The following is a 19,044-nucleotide window of genomic DNA, read 5'->3' as shown; positions in this document are numbered from 1 at the left end:
CATTGGTAAGGGGGCATGGTGTGCTGGTCCCTATGGCAACTGATTGTAACATAGTTGACTACCATCACATCACATAATAATGCCTAAGTGCCATGCTGTATGTGATCAAGACTGGCGTTTACATTTGCACAGCGCTGTCACTGATCGTGGATCGCAAGTCAGCTTCACATTAGTAAATGGGGGCATTGTATCTGGGTCTCTATGGCAACTGACTATAGCGTGATTGGCTAGCGTTACAACACATGGATACGTAGCGTGGTGACGTCACTATGTCACCACGTGGGTAGCGCATTGCATACAGGAGCGCAAATAGGTTTGTTTGTAAGTATATAAGGAGATGTATATATGGGTATGGTAGGTGAGTTTTGGGGTATTAGGAAATCTATGAATTGCTGACATTTGACAAAGGTGTTTTGTAAACACAGAAACGTTATGTCTTTTTAAATTTTTGCAAGTTTATTAAAAGTTAAATTTTATGTGAGCAGTGAGTGCCTTTTTTTGCTGAACTTTTGGATACATTTTAAAGTGCACCCTGGCTGCTGTAAATAACTGTTTGATGTGCTTGATCATTTTGGGATAATATGTTGTTTACTTGGAACAAGCACTCCACCTTTTGTGATAATTAATTTGGAATACTATTTGCGATTACAACTAAACTAGCAACTGCACACCATTTATACCTTGTTGTTTTTAAATTACATAGACTGTTGTTACTATGGCTTCTACAGCAGTGGATATGGAAAACATGTATATGGATGAGGACTTCAACACTGAGTCCTTTGTATTTACAGATGAAGATGCTGACCGGATCCGTGTGACTGATGACCTAAGTGAGTTGAGGGGTGACACCCCTATCAATGTTTATTATAAATTGCTTAATTTACACAAAAAATAAATTGATTACCATTTGCATGCAGTTTATCTCTCAGGGTATCACCGCAAGAAATATATACCTAGGGGTTTCAGAGTTAAGAACGTTCCCACATTAGGGAGACAAAACATGGAGTTCTGTAGGAAGTGGTGCTCAATACTCAACAAGTGCTCATATGACCTAATGTTATTGGTCATAGAGGAGGTCTGCAGACTTGAGCAAAAGATAAAAATAGAACTTGAGGCCACTAAAGCACAGAGCTACCATGTTTTAGTCGAGGATAAAACCCAGGAGTGGGTGGGTAAACTTGAAACCATGATTGCTAAATACAGAGGAGAGTTAGTTGCATTTAAAAATAAAAAACGAAATACCGTTGAAATGATTACAGGGATAGGCGCCTATATAGATGGCTTTATGGCAAGGAGGAAACATCTAACAAATTTAAATGTAGAAATGTAAGGACACGAAATAATCTTAGCCTGGTAGACAACAGCGATTCATCAGACAATGATAAAAATAATGTAGACACTAACGATAGTAGTGACAAACAAGCATCTAATCAGACACAGTCTTTTTCAGGGGTAGCTACCAGATCAGCGGCAAAGCCGCCGCTGGCTATAAATTCAAAAGATCCAGACGCACGCACATCAGGCGAGGTGGACGTAAACCGCAGAAAACAGCACAAAAAGAAGTAAATATTACATATAATTTGAGTAGTCGGTCTCTAAGTAGTGTAGAGACTTCAGTTCTGAACCGTGGTTTATCATTCATACCTACGCCCAGATGTGATAAATTTGACTCCATTGTGGATATCCACAGGTTACAGTGACAACTCAATTTAAAGGATTATTTCAAAAATGAAATTAGAACGCCTGTAACTAAATTTAAGAAGCCTTCATCTTTTGAACCCACAAGCACACATCCATCCATTAGGAATTTCACACGAATGTTATGTAGTGAGATTTCCGATAAAGCTCCCTTTCCTATTTACCCTAATTTAGATTTTGAGGAGAGAAATGCCATCAAAGCATTAAGTAATGACAATAGCATCGTTATTTGCCCGGCGGATAAGGGCGGGTCCATAGTCATACATGACTATGTTGACTATAGGGCGGAGGCCTACAGGCAGCTTTCTGACTCAAATATTTAGGCAGTTAGGCTGAAAGGAAATCCGAGAAACACATTTAAAAATCACATTGATGAATGCCTCAATAGGGGTTATGAAGCAGTATTATTATCAGAACAAGAGATTGAATATTTGACTAACGATCACCCTAAAACACCAGTAATATATCTTTTGTCAAAGGTGCATAAGACTCTTATTAATCCCCCTGGCAGACCAATAGTATCTGCCAGGGAGTCTTTGTTGTCTAATTTGGCCATCTATATAGACTACTATCTCCAACCGGTAGTAAAAGGAACTCCAGCATATTTGCAGGATTCACCCAGCCTATTGAATATTTTAAGGGGCTATACTATGTTCCAGCAGGGTGATATCCTAGTCACCATTGACGTGGACAGTCTATACACCTCTGTTCCCCATGAGGGGGGTGTTGGGGCTGTCAGGTCCATGGTGACGAGGAATCCACTGTATGAAGGCCCTCCGATTGAATATTTATGCGAATTGCTCACTCTGTGTTTGGAGAAAAATTTCTTTCAATTTGAGAATGGTTATTTTTTGCAGGTATCAGGGACAGCCATGGGTTCGAACATGGCACCCACGTATGCCAATTTATATATGGCATGGTATGAACAGACAACCATGAGACCATTTGCTCACCCCACATTGTGGATATCCACAGGTTACAGTGACAACTCAATTTAAAGGATTATTTCAAAAATGAAATTAGAACGCCTGTAAGTACTATGTGCGGTACATTGACAATGTGTTTTTGGTGTTGGGAGGGAATAAAGGAGAACTTGAAACGTGGGTGACATGTTTGAACACCATGGACTGCCCCATACACTTCAAATTAGAGAATAGTGAGGAAGCAATACACTTTTTAGATCTTAATATTTATAAGATCATGACTGATGATGGATGCTCCTTTGGCACTTCGCTATACACGAAGCCAACCGACCGCAACTCTCTGTTAGAGGCTAGGAGCTTCCACCCCAGTCATCAGAAAACAGGGATTGTCACCTCTCAACTTATGCGGGTTATTCACAATAACAGTGAGGTACCCACCATGATTGAACAGCTGATAGCTATGGAAGACAAATTGGTGGCGAGAGGCTATGACAAGAGAATGGTCCGTAAGATCAAGGATGAATTAATGCAGGACCCCAGCAGGAGGGGACATGTGAAAACCAGCTTGGAAATGGAACAGCTGAACTTTGTGACTACGTATACCCCGACTAGCAGTATGCTTAAGAAATCGGCGCAGCAACATTGGCCAATCTTGGGAACTGATCCAACTCTCCCATTCCAGAGGATGCAGCCACCTAGGATGGTTTATCGCAGGGCAGAGAATCTGAGAGATTTACTGGTGAAGACCGATCCGGTCAAATGCTACCAGAAGGATACCTGGCTGAAGACGTCCAAACAGGGATGCTACACATGTGGAAGTTGTATCACATGCAACACCATGTTGAGGGGCCAGACGTTCCAACACCCGCATACCAACAAGCGATATACCATCCGATACAGATTAACATGCACAAGCACATATGTCATTTATATGTTAATCTGTCCATGCTCTTTGGTTTACATTGGCAAAACGATAACGAGTTTCAGAGACCGAATGGCGAACCATCGCTGCGCAATACGTGATGCATTTAAAGAAGGGGATTCAGAGCAACCTGTTACCCGGCATTTTGCTGAACACAACCGCAGCCTATCCAGCCTTAGGTCAATGGTGATTGACCATTTGCCGCCACTGAGGAGAGGTGGCGATAGGGACACAAGGTTGTTACAAGTGGAAACAAAATGGATTCACATGCTGGACACCGTTCTATACAAAATAATACTACATTGGAATCTACCAGCAACTGTTGTATGCACTGTCACCCGAGACTATTCACATGGATTTTCATCCTAGTGGGTACCCACGGGTTTCTATGCATACTCCAAGAGACATGAAAGGGGAAAAATTACCTCTGCATACAGGGTTAAGTTTAATCTAGTTCACTATCCAAGTGTATACTTATGAGATAATTATAAATTATTGAATGCATAAGTGGGTAATTTTCCGTATCACTGCTGTCCATTTATGATTTATTGATTTTAATTTTAAATTGTATTTAGCACTGAGTGTAATAATGATTTTATTTCTATTTGCGCTGCTGTGTTTCAAATAGCGCCCTGTGTGGATAATTGATAATGCCTGAGGTTGATGCCATTTCTGACACTCGTGTGATCAGTATTGACTTTTATGCCTGCACAGTATTGTCATTGGCTATAGATCACGAGCCAGTTTGACATTGGTAAGGGGGCATGGTGTGCTGGTCCCTATGGCAACTGATTGTAACATAGTTGACTACCATCACATCATATAATAATGCCTAAGTGCCATGCTGTATTTGATCAAGACTGGCGTTTACATTTGCATTCGCTGTCACTGATCGTGGATAGCAAGTCAGCTTTACATTAGTAAATGGGGGCATTGTATCTGGGTCTCTATGGCAACTGACTATAGCGTGATTGGCTAGCGTTACAACACATGGATACGTAGCGTGGTGACGTCACTACGTCACCACATGGGTAGCGCATTGCACACAGGAGCGCAAATAGGTTTGTTTGTAAGTATATAAGGAGATGTACATATGGGTATGGTAGGTGAGTTTTGGGGTATTAGGAAATCTATGAATTGCTGACATTTGACAAAGGTGTTTTGTAAACACCGAAACGTTATGTCTTTTTAAATTTTTGCAAGTTTATTAAAAGTTAAATTTTATGTGAGCAGTGAGTGCCTTTTTTTGCTGGACTTTTATATATATATATATATATATATATATATATATATATGCAACAATAAGCATAAAGTCCAAAACTAGATGTGTAAAATAGTTACGGATTAGCGATACCAATGTCATGCCAAAAACAAAACACTGGAATACTAATATTGAGTGATCTTTAATAATCCTCCAGCTGCCACCTTTTCACAGTCATTCATGCAAACACAAACAAATGAATCCAGTCTAGAACATAAAAATAAAGAGGGGCATCCCCAAATCGTGTAGTACTTCCAATAGATGTGATAGGTGATGATAAAAAAATATACTCACAAGATATAAAGCACTGATATGTGCTATACGAGTGGTCTGGACCTTATCATGCCGTCCCGCAAGGACAAACAACGGTCTGCTGGGGAAATAGATCCCGGGTCTCCAGTAAGTCAAACTCCAAATGACCAACTCAGATGCAGATTTAAAATGACCTAAATCCTCATAAATCTTTTAAAAGGTGCTAAAGGGCTGCAATCTAACTGAACAAGAGCCTCCGTGAGTGAACTCAACATATATAAGAATTTACTGAGGAAAAAGTTTCTGCACTTAGACTGCGCTCTCACCTCACTACCTGTCCCCTTGACCCTATCCCCTCACAGCTACTCCCCTCCCTCTCTTTTACCCTTACCCCTATACTCACACACACTTTCAAACTCTCCCTCAGCACCGGTATATTTCCCTCATCTCTGAAAGATGCACTGGTCACACCTATCCTCAAAAAACTTTCCCTTGATCCAACTACCCATCCAACTACCGCCCTATTTCCCTACTCCCTCTAGCCTCAAAGCTTCTCGAAAAGCTAGTATATGCACACCTTCCTTACATTAAACTCCCTCTTTGACCCACTGCAATCTGGATTTTGTCCCCATCACTCCACAGAGGTCATTAAGGTTACCAATGAACTGCTTACAGCAAAATCAAAAGGCCACTTCTCACTGCTTATCCTCCTTGGTCTGTCCACAGCCTTTAATACTGTTGACCACCCTCTTTTTGCTCCAAACCCTCCAATCCTTGGGCATTTGTAACACAGACCTCTCGTGGCTCTTTTCCTACCTGTCAAACCGTATCTTTAGTGTAGCCTTCTCTGAGGCCTCCTCTGCCTCGTCACCACTTTCTGTCGGGGTACCGCAAGGCTCTATCCTCGGTCCCCTTCTCTTCTCAATCTATACATCATCATTATGTTCCCTAATTAAGTTTCTTGGTTTCCATTATCATTTGTATGCCGATGACACCCAAATCTACTTCTCTGCACCAGATCTATCTCGTTCCTTGCTAACCCATGTCACTAACTGTCTTTCTCACATCTCTTCCTGGATTTCATCTCTCTACCTCAAGCTAAATCTCTCCAAAACTGAGCTCCTTATTTTCCCACCTTCTTCCAAAATCTCCACCCCCAATCTCTCTATAACTGTCGAGAACGCCATTATTACCCCTACCCCGCATGCCTGATGTATTGGGTCACATTTGACTCAGATCTTTCTTTCACTCCTCACATTCAGTCCTTGGCTAAAGCCTGCCGCTTCCACCTTAAAAACATGTCTAAAATTAGACATTTCCTTACACAAGACACAACTAAGATTTTAATCCACTCTCTCATCCTTTCCCGCCTCAATTACTGCAACCCTGTCCTCTTTGGTCTCCCCAGCTGCCGCCTAGCTCCTTTACATTCCATAATGAATGCCTCTGTCAGACTCATCTTCCTTACACATAGCTTTTCATCTGCTGCACCTCTCTGCCAATCCCTTTACTGGCTTCCTCTTGCCTCTAGGATTAAACACAAAATTCTCACTCTGACATACAAAGCCCTCAACTGCACTGCTCCCCCTATATCTCAGACCTTGTCTTCAGACACTCTCCCTCCCGTCCCCTTCGCTCTGCTTATGACCTCCTACTCTCCTCCTCTCTTGTTACCTCCTCACACTCCCGCTTACAGGACTTCTCCAGACTGGCTCCCATCTTGTGGAACTCGCTGCCTCGCTCCACAAGACTCTCCCCTAGTTTTGAAAGCTTCAAGCGCTCCCTAAAGATTCTACTATTCAGAGATGCATACAACCTACACTAAGCTTTCTTTATACCAGTTTATCTCCGCCATTGCTATCCCCTGAACCCCCTTAACATGTAAGTACAAGAGTCCAGCTGTTTGTAGATCACCTTCTTAAGAGCTGACTACAACAGTACGACTCTTGGCAGGGCCCTCTACCCGTTTGATCCCTATAAATGTTTTGTTGTACTTCTCCTTTGTTTATAGTGCTGCGGAATCTGTTGGCACTCTACAAATAACTGATAATAATAATAATAATAATAATAATAATAATAATAAGGAATGAAGTGACCCAGTTACCTTAAATATACATACTCGAGTATATCCTAAAATGCACATACATTTAATAAAAAAGGTTGGTTGATTTGGATAAATAATTGTTCTTGATATATAAAATAATTGTGTTCCAATACAAGCAAGATAGACTCCAGGAGAAATTCTTTCTGTTTCTCAGGAAGGAACATATCCTGTTAGAGAAAGTACCTGACAGCTTCTAAACCCAGTGAATGTTGTATATTAGAATAAAGTGCTGTCACATCACAGGATAGCAATATCAATTTACAATGACCTTTATTAACATTCTCCAAGATAAGATTGGAGCATAATCACTATTTTCTTGAGGAACTTATCAATATACCGTGAAAGATTACATGTTAAATTGCCTATACCAGAGATAATGGGACTTCCTGGGCGGTCAATCAAAGACTTATGGATCTTGGAAAGGTGGTAATAATAAGCCAAATTTGGCTGCTGTGGTATAAGAAAATCGTGTTCTTTCTTAATTATAATAAGCCCCATGTAAGCTCCATCAATCAAACAAATCAGATTTCTTAAATATTCTTTAGAGGGGTTCAAAGGATAATCTCCTATAATAATTCTTATCATGTAATATCCTATCTGCTTCTTTAAGTTAGGCTACTTTATCCTGCAATACCACTCTTTTCAGCTTGTCTTATCACTAATTCTGAATTCAGTGTTAACTTGTTGAGTGCTCTCCTCTCAAATATATTTAGATTCGACTTATTGATATCAAAAGTGGGAATCTTATTAAATTATTCTAAAGCTAGACTTTGGTATAACTGCAGGCTTGGGTAATTGTTAGGGGTATAAAAGGTGGAAGGAATATGTAAATGCATATGTACATAATCATTCTACAAGTGATCACATAGATCCTCCGGGTCCATATAAATCAACTTTTCAGATTTATCAGGCTCAGTATGGAGCTTGATGCCCATGTTTCCAGTGAGCCTTCAGGCTCGCGGGAAACAGAAGTAATGAAGCAGTGGTCTAAAGACGACAAATACGATCAGGTTGATTGACACCTTCTGCTAGCGGCCGATTGGCAGCAAATCTGCTGGGGGCGGCATTGCACCAGCAGTTCACAAGAACTGCTGGTGCATTGATAAATGCAGAGAGCGTATGCGGTCTGCATTTATCGATGTGCAGCAGATCGATGTCTGCTCGCACCATCATAACGCACCATCATAAATAGGGCTCACACCATCATAACGCACCATCATAAATAGGGCCCCTAATCTTAATGTCTATATTATCAGTAAGTATGGGCCTTTTCTGTTCATAATTAAATTTCTTGCCACTAAAATACTTTTGCAGCGATAATTTCCGAATAAACCTAATTAGGTCAACGAACAGATCAAAATATTATGACTGTTCGATGGACTAAAAGATAAACCTCTATAAAGTACTGATAATACTTCATTTGTTAACTTATAATTGGAGAGATTAAATATACCAATCTTTAATCTTTCAAATTTAGCTTTTTTGACATTCTTGCCTCGCCCTCTTCAGCCACGTTTGCATAGGACCTTTTGCCTCTTGTGGTATAGAAGAAATTTGGTTCTCTTTGTGCCTTATCTCCTTCTGTTTTAGTTTTAGGGGGTGTGATTTCTGCTTGACAGCCCTAAGGTTTTAATTTTCCTGAAAAATCTGTACCACTTCTTGGGAGTCCTTATCTATATTTCTATTGGCGCTAATTGCAGAATCAAGAGCTGTTCCATAACTTGTCCGCCTGCTCTAAGGCAGCGGCCAGAAATCAACCGATTGGGTTTATTGCCATCCCCTGCTAGCGGCCAATTGGACTCAAATCTGCAGGGGGCGGCATTGCACCAGCAGTTCACAAGAATGATAAATGCCGACAGCGTATCATGTTCGCTTGCACTATAATAAATATACCCCTAAATCTCTACTTGTCGAGGGGATATTTTCTATAAGGAACTCTAGATCTCTCTATTTTGGAAGATCGATTGGTGGGCTGATCGATTTGTTTGTAATTAGTGTTGTTATTATTTTTTTTTGTGTTCCTTCACCCAATTGTCTCCACCATCTATCTTATCCTTACTTCGTCTTATAATGTCCATATTATTATTAGTATCAGAAGATGTCCTAAATTTCTTGTTAAACTTGTAAACCATTCCATCTTTAGAATCCCCCTCATCCCAACCAATTTTTTAATTTTCTTTGAAGCTAATTTACTCTGAAAACTGTCAATCTTTGACAGAACCTCTTTGATAAATTTTAGGTATTCTTTAGTAAATTCAAATTTCCTCAAATAATGTTGAAGAATCTTTATGTCATCACTAGCTTAAACCCATGGATTTATGTAATGTTTTAACACATGAATAAAGAAATACTATTTCTACTAATGCAAATGAGGTGCACAGTGACACTTATTTTAAGTCTTTAAGCTAAGTATGTTTTAGCTATGTATAATGTTATAAAAAATGTGGTTTGTTAGGTTGTTCTTATGCATAATCCTAATAATAAGTACAGAAGCAATATTATTTTGCAGCTTCCAAGTTGTGGGGCAATCACAATCTTCCAGTTATTGGCTCTTGATAAACTGGTTTTCAGTTTCTGTTAATAGAAGAAAGTTTTTTGAGCGATCATAATCCAAAATGGATTTTGCCACTAAAAACCCACAGCCACCAACATTGTTTTTTCAGTTGTTAAAGGGCCACTTAAGACAAAAGGAAAATTTCATAATCCAGATAAAGCATGCAATTTAAAAAGACTTTCCAACATACTTCCATTATCAAAATGTGCACATTCTTTTTATATGCACACTTTCTAAGGCTTCTGCTCCTACTGGGCATGTGCAAAAGTGCACATATGCATATGTATATGCATTTTGTGATTGGCTGATGGCTGTCACATGATACATGGGGAGGAAAAGTGGATTACCGTTAAAATTTTCCAGAAAATATTCCAGTGCTCATTTCAAATTCAAATATGTGCTATTGCATTATCTTATTACTGCTGTATTTAGTGATCCTTTGAGTACCTGTTATCAGAATAGAAACTGTGAATCCCACTGGCATATACAATGGCCCTTTCACACCTTTTAAGGTTGCAATACAATTCTTCTGAATAAACCCATTCATCCAGTGTGTAAGTAAAAACTCATTTAGCTATTGTAATCTGAATCGTTGCTGATCACTGCTAAATAATTTGAATTACATTTGTGTATAGTCATGATGGGCATACTGGGCATGTTTGCTCAATTGCATTGACACCTTTAATATATTAAAATTATTATTTTTTCAATATTTCTAATTATTGATTTAAAAAAACTTTTCTGGTTTGTTGAGGTATACATCTGAAATCAAGAAGACCACTATCGCCTAGATTACGAATCTTGCATTAGCCTTAAAAAGCAGTGTTGAGGGGTCCCAACCCTGCTTTTTAACGCCCGCTGGTATTACAAGCCTTGCAGGTACAGGTGTACCGCTCACTTTTTTCCGTTATTTTAGCATACCGCAAATCCCCTTACGTCAATTGTGTATCCTATCTTTTCTATGGGATTTTCTTAACGCCGGAATTACGATTGCTGGAAAATGTGAGCGATGCACCCTCTCCTGTCAAGACTCTTACCGCATTTAAAAGTCAGTAGTTAAAAGTTTTATGGGCTAACGCCGTAACATAAAACTCTTAACTAAAGAGCTGATTACTTTGGGGCAATGCCCCGCAAAAGGCCCTTTTAAGGGCTATTTGTAATTTAGTATAGGGTAGGGAATTTTATTATTTTGGGGGGCTTTTTATTTTATTAGGGGGATTAGATTAGGTGTAATTAGTTTAAAAATATTGTAAATAGGGGGCGTGTCCTAACAGCGATCCTGACCGGTCGCAACTTCCAAGAGCTCTGATTGAGAAGCTTAAAATCCGCCGATTATAGGCGCTACTACACAGCTAAAATATAATAGTATATGGTTGCAACATCTGTTAGTCCCTCTGAGGGCTCATCTCTAATATTTGGGCTGTATTTTTGACATCGGATCTCTGGAAAGGACAATAGGGGCCTGGAGCGGCGGCTCCTTAATGGCGGCGCTTCCCCCTCGGTAAATCCGAGGTACTTGTTCCTAACTGGGAATTACAGCATTTCTGCACTAGCGAGAAGAAATCAGATACCTACAGTAAAGTGAATTAACACACTTTTCAAAGAGAACAACAAACAAACTACCTTACATGGCGACACTTAAAATGGCGCCAATGGCGGGAGAATCCTACTTGCAGCGATCGGATGAGAGGTTGGAGAGAATTGAAAAGCTGTTTCACAGGATGATGGATAAAGCTCCATATGACCGTTTGATGCAAATATTGCATAATAAAGAAATACATGCCACACACCTAACCAGGTCTTCTACTGTGAAAGGGTCCCTTGACACAGAGCCACTCGAAGACTTCTCACAGCCGGGAGAGCTGGCTGACTTGCCACAACCACAGGAGTCTCCTATGGAAGCCCATGCTGCGCAGAACACTACACCGCTGCCAAGATTGTCCGTAGCGCAGGAGAAGCAGCAGATCGCTTGCATTACAGACCTGCAAGATCAGGGGACACAGAACATCACCTCGATCAGCACACCTCGTATGAGCGGGCGCCCTCAAAAAATTACTGGATCTATACCCCGGCATGTGACTCGGAGGCTAACGGTGCAAGACACAGCAGGGACGCTAACCCAAGGGACACAAAAATGGACTCTGCCACCTGCTGTTCTGCACTGGAGGTACGCTGAGCAGACATCTCGTTCTCCTTCACAACAACAAGCATTAAGAGAACTCAAGTCCTGTCATCGCAAAAATTCACAGGTTTTTATATCAGATAAAGGCTAGATTATTGTAATGTCAGCTAGCAGGGGTTAAACAACTATCCTGTTGTGCTGACCAGATGTGATTTTGCTCAATTCATCTAGGAGGTTGAACAGAGAAAACCATAAGGGACTCATTTTGAAAGGTGGCCCGTTGGCAGAGATGTTTAGTGTTTCACATGTTGTTTAGTTTCAGTTAATTAAGTATAGGATGCGATAGCTTGGATATGCCACATACCTCACTCTACCCTACACAGCCTGCTACTCTAAGATGCTTAATTTTAATTTTTATAAAATAGCATATTCTTCCTCATACTATTGTACTGAAGGAAGGCTATCTATGGGAAAATAAATAATAAATAGCATACATGTTTGTGGAACGCACAGTCTTTCCCTGGCGGCTGGCGGCCGAGGCCACAGGGAGGGTAGTATTATATTGCATTAGATGACATGTACAGAGAACAGCTATGTATCCCAACATTATAGTGATGGTATTGGCGGTATACTTTATGAAACAGCAGAAATATGTTGGGTCACTAATTCACTTTCAAGTATGTAACATGAATACCTCAGTAATTCATATCATATAGTATTAGTAGTTTTTTTTAAGTCTTGTTACTATTGTTGCTGCAGTTACTAATCTCTCACTAATATTCATTGCTACAACATTGATAATGCCCACTCCTCTCCAAAAAGATTGCTATACATAAGATCTCATCATTAAGACAGATATCAAGAGGATCCTTTGTCAAATATCACATTTATTTATACCCTCACTTTGTGTAGGGGTAGTATAATTTATCCTCCCTATTGCATATGGAACGTTAGACAGCTAGTTATGTTCTTAACTATTAACCCAGTTGGGACTTTTTTTCTTTCTTTATTGTTTTCTATATCACATTATGTAAAACCTTCCCTTTTTAGTTTTTCTTTCTGTTAGTTTATCCACAGCATTGGACTAATACTACTCCACACCAAACAGATTTTAAATTTCTAAGGGGTCCAAGAGCGACCTAACATGTCTTAGGGGTATAAAAATGAAGTCTGTCTTGACTCCTATGTAATATCTTCTTTAAAGACTCAATTTACAAATTATATGTATAATTACTGCATGATAAGTCTGTATGTACCATTTCATTTGACAGTTCTTCAATAAAAAATAAATTAAAAAAAAAAAAAAAAAAAAAAAAAAAAATATTGTAATTATTTTTTTATTTTCTGAAATTTAGTGTTTGTTGTTTTTCATACTTTAGTTTATTTAATTTAATTGTAGTTAGTTTAGGTAATTAATTTAATTATTAGTGTTAGGTGTAATTGTAACTTAGGTTAGGATTTATTTTACAGGTAAACTTGTATTTATTTTAGCTAGGTAGTTATTAAATGGTTAATAACTATTTAATAACTATTGTACCTAGTTAAAATACAAAGTTCCCTGTAAAATAAAAATAAACCCTGAGATAGCTACAATGTAACTATTAGTTGTATTGTAGCTAGCTTAGGGTTTATTTTATAGGTAAGTATTTAGTTTTAAATAGGAATAATGTAGTTAATAATAGTAATTTGATTTAGATTATTTTAAATTATATTTAAATTAGGGGGGGGGTGAGGGTTAGACTTAGGTTTAGGGGTTAATAACTTTATTATAGTGGCGACGACGTTGAGGCGGCAGATTAGGGGTTAATTAGTGTAGTTAGGTTGCGGCAACATTGGGGGCGGCAGATTAGGGGTTAATAAATATAATATAGGTGTCGTCGATGTTAGGGGCAGCAGATTAGGGGTTCACAGGTATAATGTAGGTGGCGGCGGTGTCCGGAGCAGCAGATTAGGGGTTAATAATATAATGCAGGTGGTGACGATGTCGGGGGCGGCAGATTAGGGGTTAATAAGTGTAATATTAGGGGTGTTTAGACTTGGGGTTCATGTTAGGGTGTTAGGTGCAGACATAAAATGTATTTCCCCATAGGAATCAATGGGGCTGCGTTAGGAGCTGAACGCTGCTTTTTTGCAGGTGTTAGGTTTTTTTCAGCCGAATGTGCCCCATTGTTTCCTATGGGGAAATTGTGCACAAGCACGTTTAGCCAGCTTACCGCTACCGTAAGCAACACTGGTATTGAGGTGAGATGTGGAGCTAAATTTTGCTCAACGCTCACTTTTCTGAGGCTAATTCAGCCATTCAGACAACTCGTAATACCAGCATTGTCTTAAGTGAGCGGTGAGAAAAAAAGGCTTGTTAGCACTGCACACCATTACCGACAAAAACTTGTAATCTAGCCGTATGTGTTTTTATTAGAAAGAATAGGCCACGGAAGCCGGAAGGGGAGGAGGCACGGAGGAAGCAGCTCAAGCTCAGAAGGGGAAAGAGCTCAACCACCCCACAGTACCAATCTGCAAGCATTTTCCAAGGGGCCTTTGCTTTTTAGGGGCCGCCGGATAACAGCACTGATAGTGCAGCTTGCCGCTATCCCAGATACTGCTGGGACATAAATACATCAACCGGCTCAGCTTTTATGGTGTTGGAGAGGCCTATAAGCACCCGGGCCTATCTAGGTACTTTTCATGTAAACTTTAAGCATAATTGTGTCTACTATATGCTATAAATTTTGTCTGCCATCTATGGATTTTTACAGTAACTTCTTTGACCGTTTGTATGCTGACGGAGTTGACATACTTCCCCATAAGGTTTAGCGGGAGCCGAAGTAATCAAATACTCTATTATTGTCCTAAACTGGCCTAAAAAAATCAGGTTTAGAGAGATGCCTGTTTGTTTGCTGTAATAATCGAAGAAGCCGTAGAAGCATCAAAACCAGCACTTACTGTTGCACGGAGCTCTTCCTGGCAAGAGATTGTTTGGTGCGCCTGCGCTGGGGGCTTCAGGAGTCGATGCCTGCATGCTGTGACTGACTTCTCCCTGGTGAGAGCCGGCTGGTCCCTCTTTAGCGGTATTGGTGAACGCTGAATTGCTTGACTACCCACTACATACCTGACGTCACGGGTCTCTCCCTGGTTGAGAGCTGGTGGAAAATGTGCACGTTGTAGTGCTTGGGGAAATCCCTCAGTCAATTTGAAACGGAGCCCATCATCTGCTCTAACAACGAGCGAAGCAAGTCCGGAGCATGCAGCGGAGGCTACAGGTACCCTGATCTTCTGGATTTCAGGGAGTGCCGGTGTACTTGAGTAGTATTCAACCAAGCGGCATCAGACATCATCCGGTATTACAGTACAGCGCCTTGGTTATACCTGCGCTTTATAAACGGCTGGTCGCAATCTTCTCTACAGCAAATATTAACACAGGGAGCCTGTCCGTGAGTATAACGGCACCATTCAGTTTGAAATTAAAAGACAAGCCGAGGATTATTTTCTGCTGTGTGGCTTGGTCTTTTCCTTGCAGGCAATAACCCGGTAAGACTGTTCCTGTTTTTTTTCTGTCTTGCTCCCACAGCCTGAGACTATGCTTCTTATTAAATGTTTCTGCCCAGATATAAGCTGAAACCAACCTAATAAAGAAGAAGTTGCCTATGACATTATTTTTTTTTTTTTGGAGCATGGTAAACTTATTCACATTTTCTGTTTTGTCTGGCATTTGAGAAAAGAAAAGCTTTAAATATTGGGATTAGGCTCATTATGTAACTGGTCTAATCACCAAGTGCTATATCCTTTTTGTGAATATTTTTCTATTTTGCTTTATTGTGTCTAAAGGGCCATATATGACAGGTAATAGAGCTTTAAAAGGAGCTAACATAAAGGGTATATACTGATTATAAATCAAGACCCAATTTAAATTGTTGAATGGTGAACGTTTGAATTGCATGAATGTTTTTTTTTAATGGTGTATGGGCCTTGAAATAAAAACTGAGCCGGTTTATAAATATTTAGCTTAGGTTAGTTTTTGATGGTAATAGTTGCACACTGACTGCATTCAAGAAAACAGCATTTTTCTAACTGGTGCAGGACCCCTTGTTTCTTTTAGGGCCAATATTGTAATAAATATGCAATTTAGTTAAAAGTAACCAAAGGGATCTAAACTTATTTTTGTTCTAACTTTCTGATAAATAGAGTGACAAGACATTAGCAAATCTATTTTTTATAGCTTGCTATTTATTGGTGACATGTTACTGAATTTCTTTCTCTAGTTGTTACTCTTTTTTTTGTATTTACTGTTGTTACTCAGGAAACGCTGTATTTTGAAGAGGCCATATTAAGTTTATATATCACTACTTTGTTATTAATAACACTGTATAGCTGACACCTATCTTATTGTAATCGTACATTTTTCTGGAGAAGGTATCATAATAAGTTTATAATTGAGCTGTATTGCAAAATAATTAGTGATAAGTAGTCCACTATATTCACCCCTTTAGAAAGTATATACCTTGTACTTTCACTATTTTTTTCTCTTGCACGTTTATCTTATGGATAAATTTATTTCTAGCCACAAATTAACTTCAGATGAGATGCCACCTAAAACTAGAGAAAGGAAGACTAGGACTAGCACTGATAACCTAGTTAATATTACTCCGCTAAGTAGTGTAACAGAGTCTCAGGGGAAGGAAACTCAGGATATTGTAAAACAAATTTCAGATCTTATGATACCCCAATTTGAACACCTTAAAGTAGAAATAGTAAATCTCACAGCTGAAGTCAAACAGTTTACGCATAGATTGAATGAGGCGGAACAACGTATTTCGGATTTAGAGGATAGTAATGAACAACAGGCAGTGACTATAAGGGAGCAGTCAACTCAAATCATAAATATTCAGTCTAAATTAAATGAACTTGAAGATCGGAATAGGCGCAATAACATAAGAGTAATTGGCATACCTGAAACTTCAGCCTACCATGACCTGATTGACTTTATGTCTAGGACTTTACCTGAGGCCCTAGGCATGGACTGAAATTTTCTACCTCTGTCAATAGAGAGGGCGCATCATATAGGCACCTTAAAACATCTTCCTGATGGTTCTAGTAAGAGTAGGCCGGTAGTCGCAAGGTTCCTGAATTTTCAGGACAAACTTAAAATTATGCAGATTTATAAAAAAAAAAATCCCTTTTCTATCCAAGATAAAAACATATTTATATTCCAAGATTTTTCAGTAGAAACCTCCCTTCAACGTAAAGAAATAACACCTCTCTGTTCTAAATTCATTTCTAAAGGCTATAGGGCCACAGTGATATACCCTGCCAAATTTAAACTAACTACTGATTCTGAGACTCTGATTATGAACACTCCTGAGGAAGTAAGAGAATTTGCAAAAAAAAATGGCATTGTGCTATAAAGATGGTACTGAATACAAAATACCTTAGAGTTCTATATATAATAGAGGAAAACACTGGGTTTTTTTATGGCATGACCACGGCTTTAATTTCTTGGTCACGTAACAATGTTGTTAAATGTAGGCCTAGATATATTCTCTTTTTTTTTTTTTTTTTTTTTTTCTTTCTCTTCCCCTCTCCCCTGCTCTCCTCCTCGCTGTGACCTCTCTTACCCCCTCTCTTAGAGAGTAGAAACATGTTAAATCTAAATATAACTATAAGAGATGATTAACCTGGCCTCCTGGAATGTAGGGGGTATCACTTCCCCACAGAAAAGGAAAAAAATACTTGGACAATTGCAAAAACATAAAATCGACATTGCTTGTTTACAGGAGACCCATTTAAATGCAGTAGAACTGTTTAAGCTTAAGTCTGGATGGGTTAGTGAAGTGATAGGTACCCCATGTACAGACAGGAAAAAGGGAGTTGCTTTACTGTTTTGCAAAAATCTCCCATATGTAATTAATGAAGTTGAATTTGATACGGAAGCACGGTATTTAATTGTTCAATTTACATTAGCAGGTACCCCTTTAATATTATGCAATCTTTATGGTCCTAATAAAAAAGATAAGAAATTTTGGGAAACTTTGCAAGCTAAACTGCTACCTTTTCTTAATCGCAATCTAATTGTTGTAGGTGACTTTAACCTTACAGATTTTCCTACCTTGGATAGACTTAAACCATCTTTGAACAAAGATAACAAGCTACAGACGAAACTCCTTAAAATTTTTAAAAACTTATTACATTTAAAAGATATCTGGCGGATACAAAATCCCGATCTTATTAAATTTTCTTGTGTATCTCATGCACATCAAACTATGTCACGCATTGACTTCTTTTTAACGGATGAAAAATTAATGACCTATGATATGCAGGCTGATATCCAAGAGATTATTGTCTCAGACCATGCTATTATTACTTTAAAGATACAATTAAAGACGCCACAAGAAAGGAATTTTAATAGATTCTTTTTCCCAAGATATCTGGTGGAAAATGTACAATTTAAGTCATGGCTTAAAAGAAAATGGTCAGAATTTTTGTGTACTAACTCGACACCGGGCATCAGCATAGAAACAATATGGGAAAGTTTCAAAGCAGTAATAAGGGGCGAAATCAAATCCTCTTTAGTTTGGCAAAAACGTAAATATATTAATAGAGCTATTGAAGTAGCTAATCATCTTCGCAATGCATATAATTCGTATATAAGTGATCCTTGAAAAACTCTTTGGGAAGCTTACCAGGAAGCTAAAAAATCAAGAGAAATTTTTTTGAGTCAAAAAGTGGCAAAAGATGATTTGAAATCCAGATCTTTTTTCTTTCGCCATAATGGCAAAGCCGGAAAAATTTAGCCAATCTGACAAAATCTAAAAATAAAAATAATATGATTGGTGCATTAAGAACACTGTCAGGTAGGCTCACTAGTAACAAAGATATAACTAATTTTATTTTTAAATATTTTAAAGAGTTATATACAGAAACAGAAATAAATCTAGAAACTAAAAAAAAATGTTTGGACAGGATCCGGGTACCTATATTAGATAAAGATAAACTTGACAACTTGAATTTTCCAATATCTAAAAGTGAGGTGGAAAACGCCATTAGAAAAGCCCTATGAACAAAGCAGCCGGTCCTAATCAGATCCCTATTGAACTGTATAAATTTTATCAGATAATATTTCTGACACTTTAGTAGAGCTGTTTAACCAATATTTCGTAAACAAGGTACCTTGTTCTAGATATTTTTCAGCATCTTCAATAACTCTAATCTTAAAA

At 38.7% G+C, this 19,044-nt stretch overlaps 1 protein-coding gene across 1 annotated transcript in view; it reads left to right on the top strand.

The window, feature by feature from the left end:
* Positions 1-738: 738 nt before the first annotated feature.
* Positions 739-19,044, top strand: part of LOC128661598 (proto-oncogene Mas-like) — a 129,176-nt gene continuing 110,870 nt past the window's right edge. The window contains exon 1 of the mRNA XM_053715833.1: positions 739-830. The gene's annotated coding sequence lies outside the window, so the exon portion shown is untranslated. The remainder of the gene's footprint in view (positions 831-19,044) is intronic.

The sequence above is a fragment of the Bombina bombina genome, chromosome 5, assembly GCF_027579735.1.
Source record: "Bombina bombina isolate aBomBom1 chromosome 5, aBomBom1.pri, whole genome shotgun sequence".
Taxonomy (NCBI): domain Eukaryota; kingdom Metazoa; phylum Chordata; class Amphibia; order Anura; family Bombinatoridae; genus Bombina; species Bombina bombina.
Note: the sequence above shows the minus strand (reverse complement) of the source record. Positions and strands in the feature narration are given on the sequence as shown.